The following is a 15,777-nucleotide window of genomic DNA, read 5'->3' as shown; positions in this document are numbered from 1 at the left end:
ATGTTGCTCCAAACCATAAAAGTAACTTGAAAGGTCTTAACACATCACAGAACTACAGTCTGTTGGTAGGAATAGGCGACATGAGAAGATGAACTAGGACATGACATAATCAGCAGGCTCAATTTTATCAAAGGGGAAAAAAAGAATTTTGAAGTTAGACCAAACATGAACTTTAATCCTATTTGCAAATGTTTAAATGTAGGCAAGTCTGCTTGCTTTCACACCTATAAAATAATCCAAAGATGAGAATGCTTGCATCATTGTGCTGAACGTATTATAAATGTAAAAAAAAAAAAAAATCCATACTTTCAGAAAACAACAGGAAGACTTCTCAATTATGTGGACTCAGACATCAAAATATAAGGCACTTAACATAGAGTCTTCTGTTTCTTACTGAGCACATTATTAAGAATGAAAATTTTGTTGTTGTTCGGTCACTAAGTTGTGTGCAACCCCAAGGACTGCCTGCTATCTTTTGCCTTCAGTCTTTCCCAGCACCAGGGTCTTTTCCAATGAGTTGGTTCTTTGCATCTGGTGGCCAAATAATTGGAGCTTCAGCTTCATCAACAGTCTTTCCAATGAATATTCAGGCTTGATTTCCTTTAGGATTGACTGATTTGATCTCCTTTCAGTCCAAGGGACTCTCAAGAGTCTTCTCCAGCACTACAATTCCAAAGCATCAATTCTTTGGCACTCAGCCTTCTTTATGGTCCAATTCTCACATCCATGCATGACTACTGGGAAAACCATAGCTTTGTCTATACAGACCATTTTTGGCAAAGTGATGTGTTTGCATTTTAATATGATAGTTCCAGGTAAATAGAGCCATGAAGATAGGAAACTGGAGTTGCTTATCTGACCTGAAGAGGTCTGAAAACAGGAGTTAAGCCAGCAGTAATAAGCGGGACTCTTGAGTAACATAGCATACAGTATAAAGAGTGTTTTTCATAATTTTCTACTTTAACATGTATTAAAAGTAGTTGCTATGGAAATCTATGTAGGAAGAGACAAGTGACTACTGCAATAACATATTATGGCATAGTGACTTCTCTGGCAGTCCAGTGGTTAAGACTCCATCCTTTCACTACAGGGGCCATGGATTTGATCCCTGATTAGGGAACTAAGATATTGCATGCCACAAAGTATGGTCAATAAAAAATAAAACATCATAAAAATAAAATAGAAACTATTTAAATATTTTAAAATATATAATGGCATAAAGAATAGAATACTTTGTTTTGCATTAGTTCTTTTTCAGTGCTGTGTACACTGTCTACAACTCTACACAGCTCAGATAGTAAAGAGTCTGCCTGTAATGTGGGTTGGACTGGGTTTGATCCCTGGGTTGGAAAGATCCCCTGGAGAAGGGAATGGCTCCCCACTCCAGTACTCTTGGCTGGAGAATTCCATGGACAGAGGAGCCTGGTGTGCTATATAGTCCATGGGGTCGCAAAGAGTAAGACATGACTGAGTGACTTTTACTTTCACTTTTTCTTTTTGAGTGCATTTGAGAGATTACAGAAAGAAATAGACAATGTCATGAGTTTAAATTTCAAGTCATGATCAAAGAACGAGAGAGCTTCTATGATTTCCCTGAAATTCTCTCTTAGCTCTTATTAGCCACAATGCAAAATTTCAGAATATTAGACACAGATTATGAGCCTACAGTTTACTGAATTACAATTCATAGCCTTTTCAGTCCTATAATTAGCAATATAGGGTTTGGATAGCAGTGAGACAATACGGGGAATTCTGATGAATCTATGTGCTTGAACCCTAGTTCCCTTGAAGCTCTTGCTAGCGAAGGAATATCACCTTCCTATTTTAAAGTTAGCTGACCTGTGTTTAATCTTCTCTAATGATTTCACTTGAGCAGTTTCCTTGTAAGCATCTTTCCTCAAAACCTACCTCTAACATCTCTCATTACTACAATACCCCACCACGTGTGCGTACTAAGTCACTCCAGTCATTCCTGACCCTTTGCAGTCCCATGGACTGTACCCCATTACTATTCATGTGAGTTCTCTGGTATCAACCTAAAAGGTTTCTGAAGTGGCAAAAAAGCAAGGAGAAAATTTTAAGTACTGGAGTAAAAGTAAGCATGTTTGAGCTTTTTGTTTCTAGCAATATGATTAATATAAGAAAAATATCCTTAAGATGACTAGAACAATGATTTTACATATCACAGTATATTAATCAACCTTCTGCTGATGGGCATTTTGTTACTTAACCATTCCTTTAACTACAATATTGAGATGTGTCTTTCTGTTGTTTCATAAGATAATTCCTCCTTTTTGATGTGATATAAGTATATCTATAGTTCACCTTTTAATTATTATGCCATTGTATTGAAGCAACTTAGCAGCAGCATTATCTTTTTATCATTTAATATCTTTGCATTTTTTCCTTTCCCCCATTGTTTTCAAAGTGAATCACAAACTATTCTATTATTCTATGGTTTCTTTAAAATTACATGAAAAATAGATTACATTTCTCTTTCAATAATTCCCCTCACCCTCCTCCTATTCTATTTCAAATGAAGTATAATATACATACTGGAAAGCAAATTGTAACAATGTCACAACTCTGTATATTTTCACAGGTAATCACATTCATGCAATGAGCACCCAGACCAAGAAGCAGCACACTACCATCCTACCAGCAGCACTATGGATAAAGAAAGTGAAGTTGCTCAGTCGTGTCCAACTCTTTGCAACCCCATGGACCACCAGGCTACCTGGTAGGTTGCTACTAGCCTACCAGGCTCCTCTGTCCATGGGATTTTCCAGGCAAAAGTACTGGAGTAGGTTGCCATTTCCTTCTCCAGGGGATCTTCCTGACCCAGGGATCAAACCCGGGTCTCCTGCATTGCAGGCAGACGCTTTACTGTCTGAGCCACCAGAGAAGTCCAATAATCCTCTGAATAATCCTATTCACATTGTTCCCTAGAACAATGAAAATAACCTTTACACTATTTCTACTTTTCAGAATGTATACTAGATTGCCACCATTGTATTTTATACAAATGCACTACATTGCTTCCAGTCTTTTGGATCTCCTCTTTTGTGAAATGCCTCTTTATATCCTCTGCTTCTTTTTAAAATTCATATTATATATTATATATTATAAAATGTTATATTCACATTTTAATAAATATATATTATTCACTGAATTTTTGTCTGTGTATTGTCTTTTCATGTCTTTTACCATTAACTCTCTGAGTTATTTTCTTATTGGCTTATTAAGAGACTTTACTTATTTTTAATACAGAGATGTTAGAAATTTGTCTGCTTTGTTTATTATCAATACAAATATAAACTGATATTTTGTCTTTTAACAGTAATTCTTCATTTAAGAGTCAGTAATTGTTAGACTCCATCTCAATAAATACCTAAACTTCAATAGCTCTTAGATTATGTGACACAATAACAAACTTTATTTTCAAACTAACATAAACTATTATTTTCATAAATTTTTATAAAAGTTTTTTGTATCTATATACGTTTATTTTTACACAACAGTAAATATTCATAATGAAAATATTGATTAAGACATATTCTGACTACAGATAATCTATATCATGAAGATTTGAAAGAACTGAGATTTAAGATTAAGAAACAACTCAGTAAATAGAGTCATAGTGAGTTCTTTGGTTTTAAGAATTGTTTCTTTCAAAATATGAGCATTACATAAAAGTTAAGGGGTTCCCTGGTGGCTCAGATGGTAAAGAAACAGCTTGCAATGCAGGAGATGCAAAAGATATGTGTTTGATCCTTTGGTCAGGAAGATCTCCTGGAGAAGTGAATGGCTACCCACTCCAGTATTCTTGCCTGGATAATCCCATGGACAAAGGAGTCTGTGACAGTCCATGTGGTCACAAAGAGTTGGACACAACTGAGTGAGTAATGACACACAAAAATTATATAAAACCTAGAAAGAAGATAAAAGTTTTGATTAAATTGTAAGCAGAAATATTACTATAATTTTTCTTGGTTTGTATGCATGTATTTGCATAAAATATTTATAATAAAACTCAATTTTATAAATAGTACTAATAAAAATTTATAACTTACCCTTTCCTATTAAAAATAAAATACAAATTTATTTCACTGTGTTAATGGTTGTCTTTATAGAAAGAAATCATTCAAAATTTTAACAGCATAGTTATAATTGCAGTGATATATCTTCAATTAAATAAATTTTCCCTCAAATAACAAACTATGTATTTATCTCCAAAACATTACTTGTAAGATGGTTTCTGATTCAGTAAAATAATTTGGGCTAAAAAGGACAAAATCTTTTAAAATAGCTAAGAAAAATAATAGTTATGAAATCATGGCATGATTATATTAGAATAATGTCATAGAAAATTGACAAGGGTAAGTCTTTAGAATTTATACACATAGGCTTAATTACAAAATCTAAAAAGCTCTGTATCTTTTCTAATATGAGAAATTATTTAATATATATTTATAAATCATGAATGATTAAATGATTCATGCCTTATTTTAAAGGGTATATAAATGTATGATTGTGTTCTGAATCACAGTTGTTAATGCTTAAATATATATTTAATTTCCATTTCCATTTTATTTAAGAAATTATTCCATCCTGTTTAGATTGCAAGCTTAAACAGAAATACACTCTGTAGAAAAGAGGCTAATCTCAGTGTGCCAAGAAATTATGGGTTTAACTTATCATTCTGTGGTCTATAATACTGTAGTATAAAGTTTCCAGTAGGTACAGCTCCATCCCTAATAAACATGGACATGTTTAAGAAAGAAAGGTTAAAATTATGTCAGTAACAGGGGGCAAAGAAAGAAGTGACTCTGTCAGATCTTCCGCCATCTGTTCCCTTCAATTCACCATTTCATAAAAACAGAGGCTCTCTGTAGACAACCACCATGAATCCCTTTAAAATATTAAGTAAAAAGCAACATATCTCATGAATTCACTCTGCTTATAGGCCACATTGGTGGCATTTTTCCTTATTTAATGAATTTTGTTTTTATTCCTTAATAATCCAGAATATTAATGATAATATTCAGAAAAAATAATCTCATAACCTGCAAGTTCACACAAACAAGATGTTCACACAACGTAGTCATTATAAACAAACTCAGTTAAAGTATTATCATACAAAACTGTAAAGTATTACCATATAAAACACTTTGTCATACTGATATCAAATATCAATATTTGATAAGAAAAATCACATACCTCCATATTTAATTTTCCTATCATCTTTGAGTAGCAAAGTAGCAAGTACTCTTAGGAATGAAACCCAAGGCTTGGTGACTACTTATTTCTGTGTCCAACCAATAAGACTAAGTATTGGCTCATACTTGGCTCCTATTGGCTCCTATTGCTCCTAAGAATAAGAGAATTCTGCCTCTAGAATATAAACCTCTTCTTGGAATGAATCATTTAAGTAAGTTTCACTCAGAGCACATAAAAGAGTCATTTTCCCAATCACGTCTCCAGAATAGAATGCATGTATTGTTTTACACCAGCTTGCTCAAAAAAAAAAAAAAAAAAGAAAGAAAGAAAAAAAAGAAAAAGAAAGAATGAAAGAAAAAATGTGTGCTTAACAAATAGCATGGTGGAAGGATTTAGTATTCGACTTTCATTCATTAATGTCTGGAAAAGATCAAAGAGAACTGTAACTCTGAACACAGTCTACTCCTATTCAAAACTGACACAGGCCAGTTCACAACAGAATAACTTTAAAATCATACACAAAGCCCCTTGTCCCACGTTTCCTGAATCATGTATTTTCAAAACATGCAAAGAACACAGATGCTGTCAAGTATTTTCTTCCTCTATCTCTGATCACGTAAACCTCTGTTAAATAAGTCTAGTATGTCCTTGAGGTACTTGCTTCCTATGTTCACTAGGAATAGCTAAGCTAACACAGTTTTCTAAGGCATCAGTGGAGTCACAATTGTTCAGTGCAAAAATACGTGATAATGGGATGAGCAAGGGGCCATAAAATCATATTTAATGGTTAACTGGAGCCCAAACTCTAAACTGCTAATCCCAAGGCAGAAATCAAACATAATTGAAATCAATACCATCGATTTACCACTCATAGTTAGAATGTTCCTGTCAACGCAATTTTACCCGTCTCTATTAATTGCGTGGATTCACTGAAAGGTTGGGGTAAATTTCCTTAGTCCCAGATGCATCATCACAGCACTGGGGTAAACTGACTTCCCTTTCATAATGAAAACAATGCTTCACTGAAGTATAGTTTCAGAGTAAGCACTACTGAGCTGTACTTTAGTCTAATTTTTCTGTACCTTAAAATAATTTGGAATGTTTGTGTGATTAGTTTATGTTTTTCATTGGATTCTTCAGTATCACATTTCCTTTTTCATATCGGGCATGTAGAATTACTTCTATGTTAAGTATAAAATGTCGGTGATTTTTGTTGAAAATAAAATAAAAATGACAAATAACTAGGAAATATTGATCTTGCATTTATTCCAGTTTTATTAAAGTATATACACAGAAAAATCTTTTATTATTTCACCATAAACATGTAAAATTTCTTAAAGACTTCTCTGACATTTCTAGAAACAAAACTGGCTTCTTCAACCGGTTCAAAGTTGTTTCTTCTAAATTAATAAAATTATTCATTGAGTTCTATATTATCAACAGACTCGCAAATACATTTTTATGAGAATATTCTCCCCAAAAGTTTTCCAAATATTATATTTCTTTTGATTAAATACTCAAGCTTCACACATCTTAGGAGAAGCTTAAAGCATAAATAAAAGATGAGTGATTTGTGGCATTGTGTTATTTAGAATTTAAATTACTGGAAGACAAGCATAATATTCCTATAGTTACTAATACACAATCAGTACTGTTTAATATTTATAAACTAAGTTCATAGCTACTTTGCCTAACAGAAAAGAATGCATTTTAGGACACATACTATTTTCTTATCTGCTTCAGAAATGTGTTATCTATGATATAAAACATATTAGCTAACTTAATTTAGATTGAATCTGTGAAATGTTTTGAAGTCTAGAAATCTAAAGAGTAGAATTTACTTGTAGGCATTAGAATAAACCTAAATCAAGTGACGCTTTATTTAAATGTACTAATAAGGAGAAATATTGCCCCCTGCTCAATACTCTATTATTACTGTTTCATCATTCTAATTTAAAGCTTTGATTCTAATTAAAATGAAAATACTGACATGAGCAATATTCTTAAACTTATATTTATACTAGAAGGTGAAGTTGAAAGTCACTCAGTTGAATCCAACTCTTTTGTGACCCCATGGACTGTGTGTATAGTCCATGGAATTCTCTAGGCCAGAATACTGGAGCGGGTAGATTTTTCCTTCTCCAGGGGATCTTCTCAACCCAAGGATCGAACCCAGATCTCCCACATTGCAGGCAGATTCTTTGCTAGCTGAGCCACAAGGGAAGCCCAAGAATACTGGCGTGGATAGCCTATCCCTTCTCCAGCAGATCTTCCCACCCCAGGAATCAAACCAGGGTCTCCTGCATTGCAGGCAGATTCTTTACCAACTGAGCTATGAAGGAAGCCCAGAGTATTAACCTAAAATTCCTAACTGGTCCAAGCATATGTAATATAATAAATGAGTGAGGGTGAGTGTAAGAAAAATAAATGATATTAATCATCTTTTGAATAGCAAAAATAAGAATGAAATCAAAACACTAAATTCAGTTCTAGGATAGACAAAAAATAAATATTTGTTGAATTTTAAAATCTAGTCTGAAACTATATTATTGATCCACAGGCTGAGTCATTCAGTAGTGTTTGACTCTTTACAACTCCATGAACTGTAGCCCACCAGTCTCCTCTATCCATGGGATTTTCCCAGCTAGAATACTGGAGTGGGTTGCCATTTCCCCCTCCATATATCACCAATTTATAGCAAGCTCTTAAGAAATGGGACAGTGCAATTCTTTTTTTTTTTTTTTTTTTTGGTATTTGGTAGATTGGTAAGAAAGTTGAGAGCTCTGAAAGATGATTCTTTTGTTGGAATGAAAAGGACTAGAAGAGTGAAGAGACCAATGGACAAAGCCATTTTGAGGATTAGTGTCACATGTAAAATGCTTTAATAAGGCAAGTGTAAAGCAAATGAAAGAATCAAGGCATAGTTACTTTAACCCAAGTACACAAATGTAATGAGAAAAAAGAAGTATAAAAGTTGTTTTATGACATAGGATTCATTTATCTTTTCCAGAGGTAGCCTGCCTGACAAAATGATGGAGTGGTGTACTATAGATATCACATTTGAAATATCATTCTTCAGGGTGAGGGCTCTGCCATCTATAATAGAGAATAAGGACTAAACTGCCAATAGTCATCACTGTCACAAATAGTGTTCAACACTATTTGAGAGAGAATAACAAAGGAGAGAACCTGCCCTCAGCAGACTCCTTAGTGATACACTTGGGGTTCTCATTCTAACAACATTAGGTTGTGCTGGTTTAGGAGTCTTGTTTCCTAGAAGTGAACATATCTGACAAGTTGCAACTACCATCTGGCCACGTTGAGCTCCAATTATCAACAGGTGAAAGGAGATACATTATTGTTTGGGGCATTTGTCCTGAATTGCCATGTGGAATTGGGTTCTAAATACAAAGTAGGGCAAAGGTAATTTGTCTGCAGTCGAGTCAATTCCCTGGGGCCATCACTTCATATACCATGTTCAGTAATAACTATCAATCAGTAGTTATGACCATAATCCAACAAAGTCAAGACCACTCAGGCAACCCAAAATAGCCATGTTACTGGTTAGAAACAAGGGAATATTATGATAGGTAGTAGAGAAGTAGATGATGATGATCAATTACAACATCAGAACCAGCCTGCTTCAATAACTCAGAAAACTTTGTATTTGCTTTCTAGCGTCCTCTGCTTCCATTTCCCCCCTCCTGTCCTAGAATTACATCATACAATAAATAAAGCATCAACGTTAAGTTTTGTTTCAAGTCCTATCTTCTACAGAACTCAGACAAAAGCATTCCTTAAAAACAAAGAAATATTAATTGCATAATTAATATAGAACAATGGAATCCTCTTTACAAAAGAAGTCACCTGGAATCCTAAGTGGCCTTTTAACTATTGTTCATGTTATAATAGACCTCATTATGCAATCTCCAAAGATTTTTCTAAGGTCAAGAGAAGTGACTGTGTGTGTTGTGTGTGTGTGATAGTTTCTCCCTCAGCTTTCCAAAAGTTCATTTAAATTCTTTGTCCCAAGATCTCTAGAAATTATAGCCTGATTTAAGGATCAAATCACCTTATTGTAACACTCCTTAACATCATTGCCAACAAAATGTTTCAAGCTGTTCTTAAATATTTAGTGTTAGTATTTTTTATGAACTTAGAATAGAAGGAGTCAGGGGATAGAGAAGAAAAAAATAAAAGGTGTATTACATAATTTTATGGATAATTTAAAAGAGTATTTCAAATAAAGCTCAAAATTTTATATGGATTAAAGTTGCCTACTATTTGTAACTCTTCCACATAAAATGCTTCATTAATTTCACAAAATCTCCATATTATCCATGTAGCATTTTGCTTTTATTATCTCTATTATTAGTAAATGTTACTTTATTATTCCACTACTTGTTTAGTATTTCAATCAGTATATGTAAATTCAAGCATAGTATATTATACACTTTCTATTAAATACTGAATATTCAGTGTTCCTGCCATAGTAGTTTACAACCTCATAAAAACATATGCACTTGGCTTTATTTCATGTTTTTGTTATTATCATATTTGTTTTGTTCAACAGTATATTCTTAATAACTGATATCCAACTTGGCATATAGCATATGCTAAAAGTTTTATCAAATGCATGAGTATATAAGTTAAGAATCTGATTTTGTATTTGTTATTTTTCCAAATGGATAGCAGTATGTACTGAAAAGTTTTTAAAACTAAAAATCTGAATTTACTCACTATATAACTTCCAATTTTATTATAGGTTATACATGGCTTATATCTTAGTCCATTTCTACATTCAATGTGCTGAATATTATTTTTAAACTAAGGATTTTATATCAAATAAAAATATCAAAGGACAGAGGCAAGTACAAGAGGCTTTTTTGGGCATTGGAAGTATTCATAAAGTTAAGTACAATTTCTTTACACCTACTAGAAAACGTATTCTAGCAAAAGATGAAGATACAAAAAGAGAATAAAATTACATTCAATCATACATCAGGCATAGAAGAAAGGTAAAGAGAAGAACCTGAAAAACATCCTCACAGGCAGCCTGGAGACCAATTAACCTGAATTTGAAGGTGAATAGAATATTATGGAAGTGAGAAAGGGCAGGAGGAAAATTTGTAGATTAGCTTGTAGAAAATTTGTAGATCACTTGTAGTGATCAAGAGCCTGGAAGATGATTTAGACTAGTGTTAAACTAGAGACTCCATTTGAACTCTATACAAGTGATATTTCCAAAGGTTGATATAAAGATTTTTAACTTGAATAATTCTAGAAGAAAATATATACTTTCACATTGAGTTCTGGTAGTGAAGTGAACAGAATTTGCAAAATAATGATCAAGTAATGGCATAAAATGGAAAAATAAAGATATAACAGACAAAGGACAAGAATTAAATGAAGAGCAGGGGAAGGAAGCCTAAGTGTTACAACATTCTATAATGTCAATAAGATTCTATGTTGTGGAAAAAATAGTTTTATGAACATTGGCTTCCCAGTGGTTCAGATGGTAAAGAATCTACCTGCAATGCAGGAGACCTGGGTTCGATGCCTGGGTTGGGATGATCCCCTGGAGAGGGGCATGGCAACCCACTCCAACATTCTTGCCTGGAGAATCCCATGGACAGATGAGCTTGGTGGGCTACAGTTCATGGGTTCGACAAAGAGTCAAACATGACTGAGTGACTAACATTTTCACTTCATTCATAATCTAGACATGAATAGGTGTATGAATAGGTATATTTATGTGCATATTAGGAGAAGGCACTGGCACCCCACTCCAGTACTCTTGCCTGGAAAATTCCATGTATGGAGGAACCTGATAGGCTGCAGTCCATTGGGTCTCTAAGAGTTGGACACAACTGAGAGACTTCACTTTCACTTTTCACTTTCATGCAGTGGAGAAGGAAATGGCAACCCACTCCAGTGTTCTTGCCTGGAGAATCCCAGGGACGGGGGAGACTGGTGGGCTGCTGTCTATGGGGTTGCACAGGGTCGGACACAACTGACATGACTTATCATAAGCATGTGCATATTATCATCATCTAAATATGTATACACACCACAACATAAATAGTCTTTTTTAAGCCTGACAACAAAAGTGTGTTGTCAAAACAAAGTGAATTTAAAAATTTATTGTCTCCTTCTAGAAATAATTTATTGTCCTTCATTGTTATGAGCAACTATAAAATGCTACTAAAAATATTATATTGCATTCACTAAATTACATAACTCTTGTTATTTAAATTCTATGTATTTAACTAAATAATCTAATGAGGAACTGACTCTGCTGTCTTAAGTATTGTTGCTGCTGTTGTTTAGTCAAGTTGTGTCTGACTCTTCTGTGATGCTATGGACTGTAGCTAGCCAGGCTTCTCTGTCAGTGGGATTTCCCAGACAAGAATACTGGAATGGGTTGCATTTCCTTCTCCAGGGGATCTTCCCAAATCAGGGATTGACCCTGTGTTTCCTGATTGGCAGGCAGATTCTTTACCATTGAGCCACAGTTAAGCCCCTTCTTTATATATATTATTGCTATTATTATTGTCATTATTATAAGGAAGCTACGGATATACTTCCATTCACAACTGATTGCACATTAAAATATTGAAGTAAGTGAAAACCCTTATAAGCATTTTCTCCTGGCACAATAAGTGCAAAAAGAGATGCAAGTTATGCGATTAGCTTTTTGTGTCAATTCCCTTTAGCAAAGCAAGCAGCTTGTCTCCCTCTTCTGTAATGACCATTTTTAAGTATGTGTTACTAAATTGAGTAAACTTAAAATAATTATGTTTTACATTTTTATATACAAAATTTTCTCTGTGCTAAGTACAAAATTTAAGTCAACTTTAAAAAAAAAATAAGATTGTCACAGGATAAAAATGTAAAAATAATGTATTAAAGTGAACAAAACCTAGAATTTCATATGTTAAAGGTATTTTATCTTAATTGGAGATGTTTTATCTCTACATTTTCTAATACATTCATGTTTGTTTTCTTAAATGTACTTTTCTTATTGTGATAACATAAAGTAATATGATGACAAAAGTAAGACAATGAGAACATCAGCAAAGCTCAACCAAAGGAATATCATCTGATTAAGTGATATATCAGACTCTAGCTGGAACAGGATATCCTCTTTAATTTTATTTTCAATAAATGATACTTTACTATTTTATTTCATGGCATATGCTTTTGCTAAAAATATATAGAGGAAATCCAAAACTTATTGACTTCAAGAAACTAATAAAAATAAAGTCACATAATGCAGAATGATCAGGAAAACCTCAGGAATACAAAGAAGAAAGGTTGTGTAAATACTGAAATCTTGATTTCCACAAGTCACAAAAGGTGACTTCTAAACTGAAGTTTTATTGCAGAGGTGGTAAAGGGAAGAGTGAGGTTAATCACTAAGATCATTTCAGGCTGAGTGACAACCCAGAGACATCAGAGGCTATGCATTTGCTTATCTTCCCCTGGAGAAGGGAATGTCTACCCACTCCAGTATCCTGGCCTGGAGAAGTCCACATAATCCATGGAGTCACAAAGAGTCGGACATGACTGAGTGACTTTCACTTTCACTTCAATTTAGTTTCACATGGTGACAATGTGAATTTTGAGGGTAAATCATTCATATCATAGACAAAAGAGTCTGATCGTTAGTTTATAAATGATCTTACATACTATGTTTAGGAGGTTTGATAAAGGGAATAAAGATTTCATGAAGAAATATGAGAATAGATAGCACATTTTGAGTTGTATAAAGAACATCTGAGCAGGGATATGACCGAATCTGAGGTTTTGAGATTAATAAAAGAAAATCATTGCCTGATTAGTGGCAAAAAATGATGATACTGTTGGAAATCAAAGGGATTTGGAAACAATAAGGTAGTGGAATTTATAGTATGGATGAATCTGAATATCAAAGGTAAAGGAGAAAAGGAGTTTAGGAGGACCCAAGGCTGTGATTTTATTGCAGAGGATGTAAAACAGGAGAATATGGAAACAGAAAATATGACAAAGTCTCATCTCCACACTTTAGCTGAGGCTACCATCCCAAAGAGGAAGCAGTTTCACAGGTTTGAAACTCAAGAAGGAAGTCTGAGTTGGAGAGAACGACTATATAATCATGAATATATTGGTAATATTTAGATATGAGCAAGTAGCTTCCTACATGGCTCTAGTGGTAAAGTACCCACCTACCAATGCAGGAGAAGTAAGGGATGTGGGCTCATTCCCTGGGTCAGGAAGATCCCCTTGAAGAGGGCATGACAAGCCACTCCAATATTCTTGCTTAGAGAATCCTATGGACAGAGAAGCCTGGCATGCACGACTTAGCATGCATACATGCATGTAGCACAAAATAAGATGACTGAAGAGAAATTCTGCTGAACCCCACCATTCAAACAGCGAATGAAGGAAAAGAAGTTCACAATGAGTGGGATAAGGAACAATAGAGGTTAGGGGTTAAAAGCGCTGTCACAAAACTCAAGACTACAATTTTTGAAAGAGATGGGAGTATTAAATGGTGCAAGAAATTCAGAAGAGATCGTGTACATTAAGTTGAATTGTCTGCTGCATTGGCCACCAGAAGATTATTAATAACCCCAAATTGTTTTGTAATTAAATCATGGTTATTAATTATGTTGACTTAGTATTGAATGGCAGGTGATGAAGTACATTCATTGACTGACAAGATTCTCTTCTGAAAAGCCCAGTTAAGAAGGGAAGGTGAGAGAGGAGGTACTGGACTGTTAATTCAGTTAAAGTGATAATATTTGTATTTGTACAGCATACTAGACATCCTCTAAATGTGAGAATTTAGGGACATATGTAGGGAGCTTGTTAAAAAAAATTCATCATGCTTTCTTTACATCATACAATGAAATAAAACTTATTAGGGAAAGCACTGAAAATTGTACTTGTGTTAAATGTGCTAATGAAATCATTTCAGTATTTACTTTAGTAAGTGAAAGATGAGCCTGCCTATGCAAACATATTTTTAGCACTGCATTTTCTTCTTTAAGGGGTAAATTGAATTCCTGATTAATAAATGTAGATCATGAACTTGAAATTACCCTGCCATTCTACACATATCTAATGCTACGTTGGACCACAGAATTTTACTGACATCTGGAACACAAATTTTCTAACAGCTTCATGGCTGAGCCTCTTATCTATCATTAATAGTAGTGTTCTTTGCAGCTGACTATGAAAGTTTCCAACTTACACAGTCTTTCCTTGATCACTTTGGCCCAGTTTCTCCTAGATGCCACTATGCACCACAGGGTATTAACAGAACCTGATGACTTTTATGAAACCCAAATAAAATGGCTTATTGCTAGAGGAAACCAGCCTGAGATATCCAAACTACTTGATGTTTCTCCAGGTTATCTGTTATACTTTGGGGACAACTATTTCCACTTGTATCTTAAATTTAATTGCAATAGAGCAATTGGGATATCCTTTCTATAAGGAGACAGAGCTGAGCTTTTAATTTTGTTTAAATTAAGATATATCTAAGGATATATGCAGAACATCATGTAATTTAGAAGGAAGATGGAGGTAATAACTACAGGGAAGGATCACAAAGAACAGCATCTTGTTTAGTAGGTAGAAAACAATGACTTAAGTCAAGCTCCAATTTATTGGCTAATTTGCTTGTTTTTGTTTGTTTTTGATGAAGTGATCATGCATTTGAGAATGATGGAGTGATGGTAGGATAGAAGAATTGAGTAAATCATGTTAAATACTTTGAAAGGCTTTTTGAAACGGTAGGGACAACTGAGGAGCATTATGTTAAAAAGTGCTAAGTGATGAAGCAAATTAGGAAAAATGAATACAATGAATCACTTCATTAGACCCTGCCTGTGTACAGGAGTGAGTGTCCGAGGTGGCTTTTGTAGGTAAAAGTGTGGGTATGTTTCTGTATTTCTTTCTTTCTTTTTTTAACTGAGCTTAGGGTTTGTTTGGGGAGATATCCCTATAGACAGCAAAGGAGCTAAGGATAATACAGAGTGAGAGTTGGAAACTGTAATCTAGACCAATTTGGGAAAGAAAAAATAAAGATTAAGTTGAAACTGATGAAGAGATAAAAAGGTGAAAGATTTGGACATCCTGATGATGTCAAAATATATTGTGAATAAGGAATTAAGAAAATCATTGTCATTGCATTCAGCAGTTACATGGATTTTCCTGGCAGTCCATGATTAAGACTGTGCTTCCAATGCATGGGTTGTGGATCTCTGGTTAGGGAACTAAGATACCCCATGCTGCATGGTGTGTCCCCTCAAAAAATTGAATGTTATAAGTTTTTAGAAGCAATATGAAAAAAGTAAACCCTCTAAAGGAACAGAAAAAATAAAACTGAAATTAAAGTCTCAAAAAATGTGAGACAAGGATTCCTTTTTACATTATTTTAAGCTGCTTAACTTTAATATTATTTTGTTACAGGCTATATCTAACACTAAGATGGTCTATAAATAAAATCTCTTCTGTTTCACAAGTAGAGAAGTGAATATTGATTAACAATTATAATAATGGCCACAA

This window comes from Cervus canadensis, chromosome 13, assembly GCF_019320065.1.
Source record: "Cervus canadensis isolate Bull #8, Minnesota chromosome 13, ASM1932006v1, whole genome shotgun sequence".
NCBI classification, from domain to species: domain Eukaryota; kingdom Metazoa; phylum Chordata; class Mammalia; order Artiodactyla; family Cervidae; genus Cervus; species Cervus canadensis.
Note: the sequence above shows the minus strand (reverse complement) of the source record.